Genomic DNA, 16337 nt, shown 5'->3' with positions numbered 1-16337 from the left:
GACACCGCCTTCTCGCCCCAGGCGGCCCCCGGCGGCGCAGGCCCCTCGGGGAACGGGCTTCCTCCGCCGGCGGAGGCTGCGCCGCGGCGCTTACCTGCGGGCGCGGGGCGGCTCACTCCCTGCCCGCCGCCATGTTTCCGCTGCGCAGCGAGCGGAGGCGGACGCGACGCGGGGCCGGGCGGGGGTGGCTCCGCGGAGCAGCGGCGGCGGCCGGCGGTCGGGCGGCGGGGGGCTCGACCGGGGCGGCGGCGGCGGCGGCGGGGGCGGGGCGCGGGGCGGGGCCTCCCAGGCCACGCCCCCGGGGCCTCCTGCGGGGAGGGGCCGTGCGCCCGGCGTGGCGCCCGCGCGGGGGGCGGGGCGGTGCTGCGCGAAGAGGCGCTGCGGGCGGCGGGGGGTGCTGGGCCCCGCCGGCTGCCGCGCCCCACTTCCCGCCTTCGCCCCGGGGACCCGGGCCCGCGCCCCGGCGGGCCCTGCGCGCCGTGTCTCTGGAACGGGTAAACTGAGGCCCGGGGAGGGCTCGGGGACTGGGTTCGAACCCCGCTGAGGCGGTCAGGCACCGAGGCGGCGGGTGGCGGGGTGGGGGGGGAGGCGGCCCCAGGAGCGGCCAAGTCGGGGCCGCGGACGGGCCTGGACTCCCCGGCCGGCCAAGTGTGGTGGATGACCTTGAGCGAGTTACCTCGCACCTCTGCCCCAGGGCGCTCATCTCTGGCGGGATAACAGTCAGTCCAGAGGGTTGGCGTGCGGGTAAAAAGAGGTCAGTGCTGGTGGGGCCCACGGAACAGTGCTGGGGACCTAGTAAGTACAGGCTCAGTACGGAGAAGCTCCCACAGTCCGGTCCTTGTGCACCCATTCGAGCGGCACACACGCAGGGGGCCCCTCCACGTGCCGGGACGCAGACTCACTCTTGCAGCGAACCCTCTTTGCTCCCCTGGCTTGGTCCATCCCGTTTTATCTGGGAGGAAACGAAAGCGCAGGGGAGTTGAAGCTACTTGTCCAAGGTCACCCAGCCAGCAAATGACTGAGTGGAGGTTCATCTCCAGCCCGACTTCAAAGCCGGTGCGCTGCCAGCAGGGAGTCATCAGCTGTCAGGATGGGTCAAAGGAGGTTCGCTGAGAGTCTGACACTTTCAAGTTGGCTCTTGAAAGAGTCTGCGAGGAGACAGCTCATTCCAGGCGGAGGGAAGGATGCGTGCGAAGGCATAAAGAGAGATGATAGCCGATGGCTGGCTGGTGTGGCTGGCGAGGCAGGAGTAGGGGAGCCAGTGTGGCTGTGGTGAGGAGGACGTGCTGAAGCTTGGCTGGGAAAGGAAGCCAGAACGCGCAGGACGGCTTTGTGGGTCTAGAATGACACTCGACGTCCTTGGACGTCTAGATAAGAATTTATTTTGTAGGCCAAAGGGACTCCTAGGCATCCCTCAGATCCTTTCCAGGGGTCAGTGAACTCAGAATTATTTTCATAATAATGCTAAATGTGATTTGCTTTTTTTCACTCTGATTCTCTCACAAGAGTTCAGTGAAAATTTCCATAGACTATAGGACCAATGATATTGCAGCACATTCAATGTGGAAACAGATTTAAGCCAGGTGTTGGAGAGATTTGTGCAAATGTAAGACACCACTTTTCTCATTAATATTTTATTTTACGAAGTACAGCTAATTTTCGTGAAAAATGTGTTTATGTTTACATGGAATTGGTTTATTATAATTTTAAATGAATACAATTTTAAATTTCTCAGTTTTAATTTCTAATATGGTCGATATTGCTAACGGTAACAAACTGTGCAGAAACAAGCTCTTTGAGGTCCTCCATAATTTTTAAGCGTGGAAAGGGGTCCTGAGCCCAATAGATTTATTTTATTTTATTTTATTTATTTTTTTTTTTTTTTTTGTATTTTTGCTATTTCTTGGGCCGCTCCCGCGGCATATGGAGGTTCCCAGGCTAGGGGTCTAATCCGAGCTATAGCCACAGGCCTATGCCAGAGCCACAGCAACGCGGGATCCGAGCCGCGTCTGCAACCTACACCACAGCTCACGGCAACGCCGGATCGTTAACCCACTGAGCAAGGGCAGGGATCGAACCCGCAACCTCATGGTTCCTAGTCGGATTCGTTAACCACTGCGCCACGACGGGAACTCCCCAATAGATTTATGAGTACCTACCACAGGCAGTAAGAAGCTGTTGAAGTTTCCAGTAGGGGAGTGACTTAATTGGGTTTACATTTCAGATAGGGCTTTCCAGACCCAAGCCCTGACTTGTTTGTTTTTGCTTTGCAGGGCCACACCTGCAGCATATGGAGGTTCCCAGACTAGGGGTCCAATTGGAGTTACAGCTGCTGGCCGACGCCACAGCAACGTGGGATCTGAGATGCATCTGTGACCTACACCACAGCTCACGGCAACACGGGGTCCTTAACCCACCAAGCGAGGCATCCTCATGGATCCTAGTCGGGTTCATTAACTGCTGAGCCACAAAGGGAACTCCCCCAAGCCCTGTCTTGAGGGGTGAGTTCACAGGGCAAAGACATTCCAGGCAGAAGGCTAGAAACAGGGAAGTCCAGGGCTGATAAGCAGCAGCGCCAGGACCCAGACGACCTTGGTCTTTTTGTTCGTCGTTTGCCGTCACCTCTCCAACTGCCAGGCAAGCCCAGGGTGAGCGTTTCAGTCCCTTATTTCCCCTGTGCGGTGAGGCATCGCTCCCATTCGCTGCCCTTGCTGCCCCCAACACTGTGACTGCTGCTCCTTTGCCTGTTTTCGGAGGAGCAGTCAAGTCAGGGAGGCAGAGGAGAGCATAGGAGCCACAGTGGGGGGGGTGTGGGGGTCCTGGCAGAGCGTCCCCGGGAGCCCCACTGCCCCGGTGTCCTTCACATACTTCTGGGGCTCACAGGTGAGAGGAAAAACAGAAGTATGAAAGCCTCTGCTGTCTGGAAAGCCGCCTTTGAAGAGAAGTTCCCCAGAGTGCTGAGAGTCTGTTCCTCTAACACTGGGGCAGGGGGAGTATCAATATCAGATGAAGCTCTTTTAAAGGTGTATTGTAAGCTTCCTGGTCATTCTTGTTAAAGACACAGAGGTAAACTTGGTATTTTCTTGGCTGATTATAAGCATGGCTTGGTAGCAATACCAGAGGCTTTATTATTAAGGAATCCTCTTGGGCTGCTGCGGAGTTAAGGACTTTATTCCATCTTAAGAAACGGCCCCAGAACGCTGTGCTCTTGGGGTTCTCCTAATGGTTCCTTAAAGTTTTTGGTTTTCAGCTGCCCCTTCTCTTGCAGTCGTTGTGCCTATTCCTTTCGTACTTGCTTCTAATTTAGTAAAGCTGAGAAGGCGCATCATCAGTTCACTGCAGTTGCTTCAGGTGGTCCATGTCTACGCAAGGGTCTGCGGACTGCCCTGGGGCGGAACCCTGGGAGCGCCAGCCGCCGCGGCAGGAGCCGGGGTGGGAGACAAGGGCCTGGGACTTCGCCTGACCTTCCGGGGCCTCAGTCTCTTCCTCTAGAAAGGGGGGTCCCGTGCATACCTGCGGCGCGAGTGGTTGAAAGGACTGCCTTCAGCTGTGTCCGCAGACCGGTTTATTCCAGCTCCAGTTCCATTGGACACATCCGTACGGCTCCCCACACTCTGTGGGTTAAAGACCAAACCGTGACTCTCCATCCTGAGCCTTCCCTGCGGGCGTTCCCCGCTTCGGACAGGGACACGATGCACCCCCAGCCACACAGTCCTAAAGCCGTGCTAATGCATCCTTCAGAGACCTCCCTGGCCTCCGCCTCCACTCCGTTGCCCAGGCACACTGGCCTTTCTTTCGTCCAGGCCCTGTCCCCTGGACCGTTGGAGGCGTGACCTAACTCTTGACTCTTCTCTGTACTTGCCTTCCTTCCGCAGCTGCATCCGGGAAGCATCAGGTCAGTCCCCAGTTCCGGAGCTTCACTAAGTCCACAGTGTGTACGAGACAGAATCCGAACTCTCGAGCTTTGCATTCCAGGCTGGCTGTGATGGGGCCACCCTCTTCCTTGCCGCATTCACGTCTCCCTCCTCCTTTATCTCCCGTTTGATTCGCGTGTGGTTTTCTGCACGGGTCCCCTGCTGTCCTTTGCTCCATGTGCCTTTGGCTCCTCGGGGCTTTTCCGTACACTGTTCTTTTAGATTATGCCCTGCTTCCCACGTCCCCATGTCCAAGCTCTGCCCATCTTGAAAAACCGATTTAATGCTGCCTTCACAAAGCCTCCCAGGATCTTCCAGCGTGAATAATAAAAGCCAGCATTTATGCAATGCTCGGTAAGACCCAGCAACTCTTCTGGGGCCTTTCCATACACGATCTTATTTAATTTTTATGATGATCCAGTTTCCACAACAAACCTGTGTAGTACGTGTTATTATGATCTGCATTTTACAGGTGAGAAAACTGAGGCACAGTGAGGTAGAGCAGCTTGTCCGAGGTCACAGAACTACCTAATGATGGAGCCGGTGTGGAAGTCCAGACAGCCCGTTCCACAGCCCGCTTTCTTAGCACCGAGCTGGTGTGAAATGGGCTGTCCTGCCTCCACTCCTGTTAGCTCTTATGGCAGGCCAGGCAGTCTTTTTTTTTGTGTGTGTGCTTTTTAGGGCCGCACCCGTGGCATATGGAGGATCCCAGCCTAGGGGTCCAATCAGAGCTACAGCTGCCGGCCTACACCACAGTCACAGCAACACCAGATCTGAGCCACATCCTCGATCTACACCACGGCTCACGGCAACGCCGGATCCCTAATCCACTGAGCGAGGCCCGGGATCGAACCCGCAACCTTGTGATTCCTGGTCGGGTTTGTTAACCACTGAGCCACGATGGGAACGTCCCAGGCATCTTCTCTTAAAGCCTGAGTCACCTTCTGCCTCCTTATTGGTTGACAGGACAGTTTTGAGGGCAGATCAGTGCCTATTCTATAACAGCATCTAGTGACTTTTCTGAACCTGGCAAAGATGTAGTAAACTTATTATTTTGTTATGAATGTAAAGTCGATGGAGCTATAGCAGTAGAAATGAATGATCCAGAGCAGGGTTGACAAAACCGTGGTCCTTGGGCTAAATCTGCTCTGATTTCTGTTTGGTTATGGCCCAAGAGCTAAGAATTTTTTAAGTTTAAAATTTTTAAAAATTGTATTTATTTATTTATTTTTTGCTTTTTAAGGCCGAACCTGTTGCATATGGAAGTCCTCAGCCTAGGGGTAGAATTGGCGCTGCAGCTGCCCACCTAAGCCACAGCTACAGCAACACCAGATCTGAGCTGCGTCTGTGGCCTACACCACAGCTCATGGCGACCCTGGGTCCTTAACCCACTGAGGAGACCAGGGATCGAACCCACTTCCTCATGGATACTATTTGGGTTCATTTCCACAAGCCACAGTGGGAACTCCTACCTGTTTTAGAAACGGTTGAGAAGAATCGATAGAAGAATATGTCATGGCCCATGAACCGTACATGAAAATAAAGGATTATCGGAATCCAGTCAGGCTTTTTATGGCTGCTTTTGTGCCGCAGTGGGCCTTACGACCTGTAAAGCTTGTAATATTTACTCTCTGGCCGTTTACAGAAAAAAATTGCCAACCCCTGATCTAGAGCTACATGTAGTAACATGAAAAGGTCTTAGAAAAGCAATGACAACAAAAGGATGAGTGTGATGCCCTCTTAGCAAGTTTAAAAAATTGGCAGGACAGTACCAGTCTTGTTTAGGAAGACACATACCCATGCAGTGCAAGTATAGAGACACACATGGAAACAACAGACTATGAATTCAAGGAGAGGCGCTCTCTAGGGGGTGGGGTGGGCGTGCCACTGGGGAGGGGTACACAGGGAACTTTAACTCTGTGAGCCAGGTGGAGGGGACACAGCATTCCTTCGGCTTAAACATTAAAACATAAAACACAACAACAACAGAGAATGTTTCCTAAGAAAGGACTCTTAGCCTCTGTTTCGGCTGGCTGGAAATATAGTTGGCTTTTACCTATGGCTGAGGCGTTACCGGGGAAAAGTAAACCAAAGACTCCGGCTGAGACGGCGTGGAGGGGAAGTAGTTTAGAACCGAGAGCCGCTCAGGCGGCACAGGGATCCTTGATGCCTGATCCTCTGGGAACCATGCTCCTTGAAAGGAAGCCCACCGATGCCAAGTCTGGGGGAGACGCCCCAGGCGGGGGCTCAGCTGGGGCGTCAGGGTAGGTCGCTTGCCGTGTCCCTCCGACGGGCCTTGGCGCTGGACGGAAGCGGCCTCCTGCTCTCGTCCGGCTGTGGGTGTTGGTGTCGGTCTCCTCGTCTTCGGGAGGAGGCGGGACAGAGGGTGCCCAGCCCCTGCTCTGCATCCCTGTGACCCCCGTGAACACTCGTTCGGTGGAATTTTAGGAGCACCTGGCGTGAGTGACCTACGGTTGCAAGGATGACTAGAGGCAGCCTGCGTCCGGGAGGCCCTCAGTTGGGGAATTAGTTTGGAGACTGTGAACGCGAGGACGGTGATTCAAGATGAGTGTCGCCGAATTCAGCAAATTTAAAACCACTCGGATTAGCTCGCAGCTCTGTCGGGCAAGCAAGTCCGGCAGGGTGTGTGGCTGGGCTCTTTGCTGAAGACGAGCATGGCTGGAACCAAAAGACCAGCCAGCCGCCTTCTTATCCGGAGGCTTCACTCGGGAAAGGTCCTCTCTAAGCGCCTTCTTGGCCAGCGTCGTCTCCCTGGGTTGCAGGGCTGAGACCCCCATTGTCTTGCCAGCTGTTAGTTGGGAACCACACTCAGGTCCTTGTTGTCTCGCCAACAGAGAACCTCCCGTCAAGTCCCACTCTCGGAAGTTCCCGTTGTGGTTCAGTGGGTTAAGGGCCCAGTGTTATCTCTGTGAGGTGGCCGGTTCGATCCCTGGCCTCGCTCAGTGGGTTAAGGATCCAGCATCGCTGCAAGCTGCGGTGTAGGTCACAGATGGGGCTCAGATCTGGTGTTGCTGTGGCTGTGGTTTAGGCCACAGCTGCAGTTTGGATTCAACCCCTGGCCCAGGAACTTCCATGTGCTGCATGTGCGGCCATAAAAAGAAAAAAAGAAATCCTACCTTTTGTTTAAATCTCTTTCTCCTTCAACCAGAGAAAACTCTCAGCTTTTCAGAGACTTGTATTTAGGGCAGGTTCACCCAGAAAATCTCCCTACTTACGTACAACTGTGATGCGTAACTAAGCGGAATTCGTCATCTCCCCTGTCTCAGGAGTTAAGCAGGACATCGGACGACACCGGGGGCCAGGAGTCTTAGGGGCCGTCTTCGAATTCCGCCTACCACACCCCGCGAAAAAGTTTCTCTTAAACATTTCTCTGCGAACTCTGCCGGCAGTCTGTAACACTTTCATAGCACAATAGGCATTGCATTGCCATGATTAGGGTACTTTATGTATTTATTTTTCTTCAGGGATGCACCTTCGGCATATGACAGTCCCCAGGATAGGGGTTCAAGTGGAGCTGCAGCTGCTGGCCTACGCCACAGCCACAGCCATGCAGGATCTGAGCCGCGTGTGCGACCTGCACCACAGCTCACGGCAACGGTGCATCCTTACCCCACTGAGCAAGGCCAGGGATCCTCCTGGATGCTAATCAGGTTCGTCCCCCCTGAGCCACAGTGGGAATGCCAAGGGTATGTTTTAAAACTCTCTTTATAGGCTGAAAGCTTCTGGAGATAGGCCCCTATTCACACCTGTAACTTCAATGCCTCAGACAAAGCTTTGCGAAAAGGAACTATTCCTACACATTTGCTGAAAAAATTTAAAGTGTACATATTGTCTTTTGGATCCCTGCTTCTTTTTTAGATCTAGATCAAAACTTCTGACACGTCTCAAAAAGAATTAATTGCACCCTCCTCTGTGCTGTCACTTGTCCTATCCCCGTATGAAATGTGTCACCGTGAAGGGTCTCAAGTCAGACTGTAGCTTCCTTGGAGGGAGTCCCTCGCCTGTATTCCACTTAGTGTCCCAGGACACAGCACATCCTAGGTTTCATCAATTGCTTTATGTTTGAATTTTTTTTAAGGCCGCACCTGCAGCCTATGGAGGTTCCCAGGGTAGGTAGGGGTCGAATCAGAGCTGCAGCTGCCAGCCTACACCACAGTCACAGAGACGCCAGATCTGAGCTGCGTCTGTAACCTACGCCCTAGCTTATGGCAACACCAGATCCCTAACCCAGTGAGTGAGACCAGGGATCAAACCCTCATCCTCATGCACACTATCTTCTTAACCTTCTGAGCCACAGCAGGAACTCCTCTAATGTTTGAAAAGTTTTAAAGGAGATGTAAGGTTTAAAAATCAAGAGGCAGATGGACAGTGGACTTGAACTGTGACCAGACCTTGGAAAGGGTCACGGGTTGGGGGAAGCCAAGAGGTACAGAGGCAACGGAGAGGGAGAAAACGGGCGGATCCATCAGGATATAATTTTTTTAAAGGAGGGATGCTGGAAAACCCCAGGGCCGCTGTTTTACGTATTACATTAAGGAATAACCTGCAGAGTCCTCCATAGAGGACAGCAAGAAGGAGCAGTTATTCCAGGGCTGACAGTTGAGGGAATAGTGTTTTGCTTTTATCATGCTGCTGGGTGGACAGTGTCCCCAAAGGAGAGTTGGTGAAAGAAAAGGAAAAAGGGCTTCTGGTGCTTTAGACACCGGGGGTGGCAGGGACGAGGGCGAGGCTGCAAAACATGCAAGTCTTTTCGTCCTTCCTGATCTGGAGGCTTCCCTCTCACACCTTCTCCTGGTCATGGCCTTTTGTCGCTCCTTTTCGGCTTCGAGGCTACCTAAGCTCTTTACTTTATTTTATTTTTTTGTCTTTTTGCCATTTCTAGGGCCGCTCCCGCGGCATATGGAGAGTCCCAGGCCAGGGGTCGAACTGGAGTTGTAGCTGCTGACCTACACCACAGCCACAGCAATGCCAGATCCAAGCCACGTCTGCAACCTACACCACAGCTCACGGCAATGCCAGATCCTTAACCCGCTGAGCAAGGCCAGGGATTGAACTCGCAACCTCATGGTTCCTAGTCAGATTCGTTTACCACTGCGCCACGATGGGAACTCCCTCTACCTAAGCTCTTTAAATGGGCATTTTAAACAGATTTCATCTGGATCCAGAGTTTGGGATCAGAAGACTGGTTGCATTTTCTGATTCACCAGGAGCCCTGAACCCTCTGGAAGAAGTTAGGAGGACGGGGTTAACAGAGTCCACTGCTGGAACTAGCCGTCTGCTCAGCATCACTGAGATACACACCTGCGGGCAGAGGGACAGCTCGGATAACCAAAGGGTGACGGAAGGACCCCGGTTCTCTTTAAATGATGGTCGAAGGACAAGTTCATTCCTGTTCTCCCTCCAGTCACTTTGCTCACAGCCTGTGTGTTTATAGGCTGCGTGGCCGGTGTTGGGTGCTCCCTGCGCGAGACCCTTGGAGGGACCCAGCACGGAACAGCGCTTCCCTCAAGGGCTTGGAGTCCCACGGGGCATATGCTCTCTCACCGCGAGGCGGGAAGGGGTACACGCCGTGAGTCAGGACGCTGCGGCCTTGGGAGGCAATCGCTTCCTGGAGAGGGGGGCCTGGACGACGGTCAGGAAACATCGTGGTGGCCGAGGGAGAATTCGGGGACTGGGGCGTTGGATGGAGAAGGGATGAAGAGCTGGGGGCAGACGATGGGGGGCACATGCGAGACACAGCAAGCAGTTGTGTGCGGCCGGAGCGAGGGTCCATGTGGGGGAGACGCAGCTGAGACGCTGGACGGAGAGGATGAGGCTTAGCTCTGGGGTCTCAGCTGTCCGCTGTGGGTCCCAAGAGCAGGCAGGTAGGGTGAGCAGAAGGGGTGTGGGGCTGGAGGGGTGGAGGGGGCAGGAGCGGGGAGCAGAAGTGTGGGGTTTGGTTGCCTTTGCCAGGCTCCGGCATCTCCTTTGCCTGGACTGCCTCCGCCCAGCCTCCTCTTCGCCGTCGTGTGCGTCCTTGGCCCATCACACAGCCTGCTTTCCGGGAAGCCCTCCAAGCCAACGTGACCTCTCCCAGCTCTGAGCTCCCCACGCAACCCTTTCCACTGCCCCGTGCCACAGCCCACATGCCAGAGAGCTAGCTTCACCTGTACCTTTTCTGTACCCCACACCCGTCATATGGTAAATTCTTTGAAGTCTGATAGAATTCATTTCCTCTTGAGTATTCAGGCTGTGACTTGGGGAAGCAGGACCAGGAAGCTTGATCAAGCTAATTTTTCTGTAAACACAGTGGGCAGACCGTATTGGAATGCCTGTCCATTCAGGCCTGGGGTTGCGATTGACAGGCCCTTGGAATTCGTGTTGTGCTAGTTTTACTCCTGAGGCCCAGAGAGGTACAGTAACTCGCTGCAGGTTGCACGGTGTGTAATGATCTGGAACAGATGTATGCGAAGGGTTTTACCCCGGTGCCTAACCCACAGCAGGCACGTGGCACTTGTGTCTGCCTCTCCAGCCTCTCCAACTTTGTTTTTTTAATTTTTTCATCATAGTTGATTTACAGTGTTCTGTCCGTTTCTTCTGTACAGCAGAGTGACCCAGTTATACATATTTCTTTCTTTCTTTTTTTTTTTTCTTTTGTCTTTTTGCTGTTTCCTTGGGCTGCTCCCGCGGCATATGGAGATTCCCAGGCTAGGGGTTGAATCGGAGCTGTAGCCACTGGCCTACGCCAGAGCCACAGCAACGTGGGATCCGAGCCGCATCTGCAACCTACACCACAGCTCACGGCAACGCCGGATCGTTAACCCACTGAGCAAGGGCAGGGACCGAACCCGCAACCTCATGGTTCCTAGTCGGATTCGTTAACCACTGCGCCACGACGGGAACTCCCAGTTATACATATTTCTACATTCTTTTCCTCCTATTATCTTTTATCATGTTCTATCACAAGTGATCGGGTGTCGTTCCCTGCAGTATATGCAGCAGAACCTCATTGCTTGTCAGTTCTAAGTGTAATGGTTTGCATCTGTTAGCCCCAAACTCCTAGTCCATCCCACTTCCTTCCCTTCGCCCTTGGCAATCACAAGTCTGTTCCCTATGAGATTGTTTCTGTTCTGTAGATAGAACATTTGGGCCATAGTTTAGATTCCACATACACGTGTGATATCATATGGTTTCTGTCTTTCTCTTTCTGACTTACTTCACTTAGTGTGAGACTCTCTAGTTCCATCCATGTTGCCGCAAATGGCATTGTTTTCTTCTTTTTTATGGCTGAGTAGTATTCCATTATATACATCTATACCACATCGTCCTAATCCCTTCATCTGTCAATGGCCGCTTAGATTGTTTCCCTGTTGGCTGCTGTGAGTAGTGCTGCAGTGAACACGGGGTGCTTGCATGTAGCTTTTTCAGTGAAAGTTTTGTCCGGAATATGCCCAGGACCGGGATTGCTGGGTCATGTGGTATATTTAGTCTTCTGAGATCCCTCTGTACCGTTTTCCATAGTGCATGTACCAATTTACATTCCCACCAACAGTGCAGGAGGGCTCCCTTTTCTCCACCCCTCTCCAGCATTTGTTATTTGTAGACTTGTTAATGATGGCCGTTCCGACTGGTGTGAGGTGGTATCTCACGGTAGTTTTGATCTTCATTTCTCTAATAATTAGTGAGGTTGCGCATTTTTCCATGTTCCTGTCGGCCATCTGTATGTCTTCCTTGGAGAAAATCTCTTTAGGTCTTTTGCCCATTTTTCAATTGGATCGTTTATTTTTTTTGCTGTTGAGTTGTGTTAAGTTGTTCGTATATTTTGGAGATTAAGCCCCTGTCAGTTGCATCACTTGCAACTATTTTCTCTCATTCTGTAGGTTGTCTTTTGGTTTTTTAATGGTTTCCTTTGCTGTGCAAAAGCTGATAAATTTGACTATAAGGTCCCACTGGTTTCTTTTTCTTTCTATTGCCTTGGGAAACCGACCTAAGGAAACATTTGTATTCTTGTCTTATGTTTAAGTCTTTAAGCCATTTTGAGTTTATTTTTGCACATGGTGTGAGGGTGTGTTCTAGTTTTCCCAGCACCAGTTGCTAAAAAGACTGTCTTTTTCCCATTTTATAGTCTTGCTTCCTTAGTCAGGGATTAATTGACCGCAGATATCTGGGTTTATTCTGGGTTCTCCATTCTGTTCCGCTGGTCTGCCTGTCTGTTTTTGTACCGATACCACACTATCTTGATGACTGTAGCTTTGTAATATTGTTTGACATCTGGGAGAGTTATGTCTCCTGCTTGGTTTCTCCCCGCTCAGGATTGCTTTGGCAATTCTGGGTATGTTATGGCTCCAGACAAATTTTTGGATTATTTGTTCTAGTTGTGTGAAAAATGTCATGGGTAATTTGATAGGACTTGCATTAAATCTGTCAGCCTCTTGAACTTTCATCAAACACGAAACTGCTTGCAAGTCTTCCCATTCTGTATGGGAACCTTGTGCCATTCCCTGCATTTGAGATTCTGCTTTTACACCTGGAACTTTTTCTTCTGCCTTTGTCTCTTCCTCTCGCCTTCCCCAGTTGTTCCTGCTCGTCAGTTAAGATCACTCTGCCCAGGAAGCTTCCTCTGCTCCCTTTCCTGCCATATTCACTCCAGGATGGGCTCCACCCCCTCTCTTGCTTTCCTGGTACCCGGAGAACATTGGAGAGCTTGCCGTCGCGCGGCTGTGTATGTATCCTTTGCTTCTGGGTCTGTCTGTCTCCCAGAGAAGCTCGGAAGGTTGGAACGGTCTCCGCGTTCTTCGGTACACCCGGCACCTCGCACGGTACCTGGAGCACAGTGGTGCTCGGTGCGTCTCTGTGGAGGGAGGTGCCAGGCCCCAGACCGGAGCAGCAGCTCCCACCTCATCTCCTCTGTGACTCACTGGGCCCCGACTAGACCGGCTGCTCAGATTCTGATGGTGTGAGGGCTTTGCACAAGAGGGCTGAGCCCCAAACCTCGACGCTTATCTAAGACACTTCTGCTCTTGTTCCCCTCGTGAAATGCCAAATTAAACTAGTTCCAGGAAGCTACGTGGCTGAGAAATTCCAGGCTCTGTCTGGGCTCCTAGATAAAGGCTGTTATCGCTAGGAACTCGGTCGTGAATCCAACCTGCCTTTTCTCTGGGCTTTGGTTCCACCCCCTTCTAAAGGCACTGATTCTTTTTGTCCTCACTTGCCCTTATGCTTGGTGACTGGAAAAAACATGACCTGGGCAGAGCTGATGTGAAAATATCTGACGGTATCTGGGCTTGTGACTTTACCTTATGAGCCTGTGGCTAGGATCCTCCCCTAAGAGATGGAGGAGATGATACCTGCCTTCCCAGGTTATCGCAAGAGTGAAGGAAAATGAGACAGGCGGAGGCTCCTGGCACACAGCAGCGGTGAGAAAAGCGTTTCCTCTAAGGCGGAGGTTGGGCTCCTCTTACCGTGCTCCGCTCTGGCCAGCCTTCATCCGGGCTACTCAGTTTCGTCCTAGGGCTCATGTGTTAAAAGAGTGACATTCACAAACTGTCACCCAGAAGCAAAAGGCCAAGAGGATAAGAATCTGGACATCAGACGTTAGAAGAAAGAGTTGGGACTACGAGCCGAGAGAAGAACTAACCGGGAGTAGAACGGCACAGGGCAAGGCCGCAGAGGGATTTTCAGACCGTGGAAGGATGAACATCTGGGAAGGAATTACACCTCAGTTCTATGCCCTAAATATTTCCGGGACACCTGTTATGTGCCAGGAACTGAGAATGCAAAGAGACGCAAAGAAACACCATCCCTCCCTCACGGATCTTGGACTATGAAGGGCCCTGACGACGCAGCAGAGGCTGTTACCGAGGCCTGCGATGTGCTGGGAGAAGGCAGAGAATGAATTTTGCAGAGAGGCCGGAGAAGGGTTGGCCAAGGAGGTGGCGTTTGAAGGGACCTTAAAAGGAAATGAGGATTCTTGGGGCAGAGGATGCGGGGAAGGGCCTGCAGGCAGCAAGTCCAGCCTGTGGGGAGACGCGCTGGCAGAGGAGAGGGCAGCGAGCCTGTAAAGTCCACTTGGAACCAGATTGTCAAGGGCCCTGGATGTTAATCCAGAGAGTTTGGACTGTTTTCCTCGAGGGAGTATTGAAGAGCCGTGAAAGGCATTTTAGCAGGGGTTTGATTGCAGAGGCTCCAGAGCAGTGTGCTGAAAGGGCCTTGCCGAAGAGAGACAGCCGGCAGGGACAGGGCGTCTCAGCTTCCCGAGAGTTACACCCTGGCCTGCATCTTCCTCTCACTGTGGGTGATCTTGGGATGTTATTTAAACTCTCGAAGCTTTTTCTTCGCAGTTCAGTTTTATCCACCTGCAGCATATGGAAGTTCCAGGCTAGGAGTCCACTCAGAGCTGCAGCTGCAGGCTTATGCCACAGCCATGGCAACACGGTATCTGAGCTGCATCTGCAGCCAATGCTGGATCCTTAACCCACTGAGCAAGGCCAGGGATCAAACCCTCATCCTCGCAGACGCTATGTCAGTTTCTTAACCTGCTGAGCTGCAGCGAGAACTCCTTGCCCAGTCTGATACTGGGATGATGGCATCAGTAAGTGAGCCCCACTTTCTGCCTTCCCTTCTCTTCAGGGACAGAATGGGCAGAGAAGCAGAGTCGTGCGCAGTGGACCTGGGAGTCATGGCCAAACAACGGAAGAAACCCCCTCGGGAGCAATGGATCTGTCCAGAAGCTGTTCCTTCGGTGGAAGGGGAATTGAGCCAGATAAACCTCCCAGGTCCTTCCTACTCTGAGATTCTGCGAACCTGTCGCCTTCAGGGCCTAAGTACTGAGGAGAGGCGGTCAGGAGCCTGACACTTGGCGTCACCCGTCGGTAAAAACAACCCGCTGGGCTCCAAGGACATGAATCCTTAAAATGAACATCTGTGAATCGAAGTGTGTCAGTGTGTCGTTTAAAAGACCCGCCTCCACCGATGACAGCCCTCGGGAGCCGGTGACCACAGTGCAGGGGAAGAGCTCTGGAGTGGAAGCTTCGAGGTCCGTGTCCCAGTGTCAGAAATGAAGGACTTTGCTGATGGTCTGGGCAGCTTATTCATCAGGAAGAAGTGGACGCTGAACCTCCGAGGGGTCTCGTACTAGCATTCCAGGATTCTTGGAATCTGAATTATTAAGATCCTGAAAATCAGGGGTGTAGAAATGTTCGGAGATGCCTCCCATCAGGACAGCCCTGCTTTGTACGTGTTCTCTCCGAGCGGCACGTCCTCCCGGCCAACTCCTGCTCGTCCTGTTTGAAGGCTCCCCTTCCAAGTGTGTCCGTCGCGGGCTTATGGTGAGTGTTGCGGGCATGGCCAGCGATTCTCTAGGATTGGGGACGGGCACCTGCCAGGTACACGTATCCTCTCTCGTGATCCACACAGCAACGCCTACGAAGGAGGCACTATTATCTCCCCTTTAGCCAAGAACGCGGGGTCAGCAAAGTTAAATATGTCGCCAAGGCCCTACAACGGGTTAGTGACCGAGTCTGACTCTGACTCGCACCTCTTTCGACTCTACAGCCCTTCCCGTGTCTCATTCATCCCTGTAACCTGAACTCGGCGTCCAGCCCCAGCCTTCCGTGTCCCTCAACTGAGACTGTTGAATGACTACCTGATTCTGGTCAGTCCATCGGTGGTGATTTACTGAATGGAGCAAAGTGCTGGTGGAGCCACGGAGGCGGGTGTAACTGGACGGGGATCGAGCCGGCCTTTCCTTGGCTTGCGAGGAACTTCTGGAGACATCTGCTTTGAAAGAAATGCTTTCATTAGCCCCAGTAGAGATGTCTCAGCTCAGCAGGAGAGGCTTGCAGTGTCTCTAGACAAGGCCAGCTGGCAGGATAGACTTGTTTACAGCAAACTAGTTTTACATCTTTCTAACAACCCTGCTTTAAAAGTCCTACCATCAAAAGGAGAAACAGAACTGGAAAACAACTCTACGGCCTATGAGATGGGCTTTGTGAGAGGCTGCTCAGGATTCTGAGCGAGCAGAATGGAGGGAGTGATTAATTCTGCCTGCAAAAGTGAAGGAGGGTTTCACTGAGAAGGTGGCATTTGATTGGAGACTCAGAGGTTAAGTAGCTGTATTTATTTGTTGTTTTGTTTTTGCCTATTTCGCAGGCATTTAAAGAGAAAAGCATTCCTATGAAGAATATGCAAAAGGAGGAAGGGACCCCAGGAAGCTGCAAATAGTTCCTTGGGGTGGGGGTGGGGTGAGGATGGCGAAAGGTGTAAGACAGGGGAGCTTGGTTGTGCCAAGTGGTCCAAGGGCCTTGAGTGCCATGCGGAGGGTTTATTCTTAGCTCTTCTAAGATGTTCTAACATGTACTGAGCCACAGCTTCGAACAGCCACCTTAATTTTTGTCTTTTAGTCCCAAAGTTCTGGCAATGAGC

At 52.4% G+C, this 16337-nt stretch overlaps 2 protein-coding genes across 50 annotated transcripts in view; one reads left to right on the top strand and one right to left on the bottom strand.

The window, feature by feature from the left end:
• The window catches only part of SCMH1 (Scm polycomb group protein homolog 1), a 189468-nt gene extending 189309 nt beyond the window's left edge, over positions 1–159 (bottom strand). For all 49 annotated transcript variants that reach the window (XR_014808590.1, XM_084965530.1, XM_084965509.1 and 46 more), the window contains exon 1: positions 95–159. The gene's annotated coding sequence lies outside the window, so the exon portion shown is untranslated. The remainder of the gene's footprint in view (positions 1–94) is intronic.
• Positions 1–16337, top strand: part of LOC102166622 (uncharacterized) — a 137328-nt gene that overhangs the window by 24694 nt on the left and 96297 nt on the right. The window lies entirely within an intron of this gene.

The sequence above is a fragment of the Sus scrofa genome, chromosome 6, assembly GCF_054392235.1.
Source record: "Sus scrofa isolate SSC_HxYL_T2T_F1_AM1 chromosome 6, Sscrofa_HxYL_maternal_Yorkshire_Landrace_v2.0, whole genome shotgun sequence".
Lineage (NCBI taxonomy): Eukaryota > Metazoa > Chordata > Mammalia > Artiodactyla > Suidae > Sus > Sus scrofa.
Note: the sequence above shows the minus strand (reverse complement) of the source record. Positions and strands in the feature narration are given on the sequence as shown.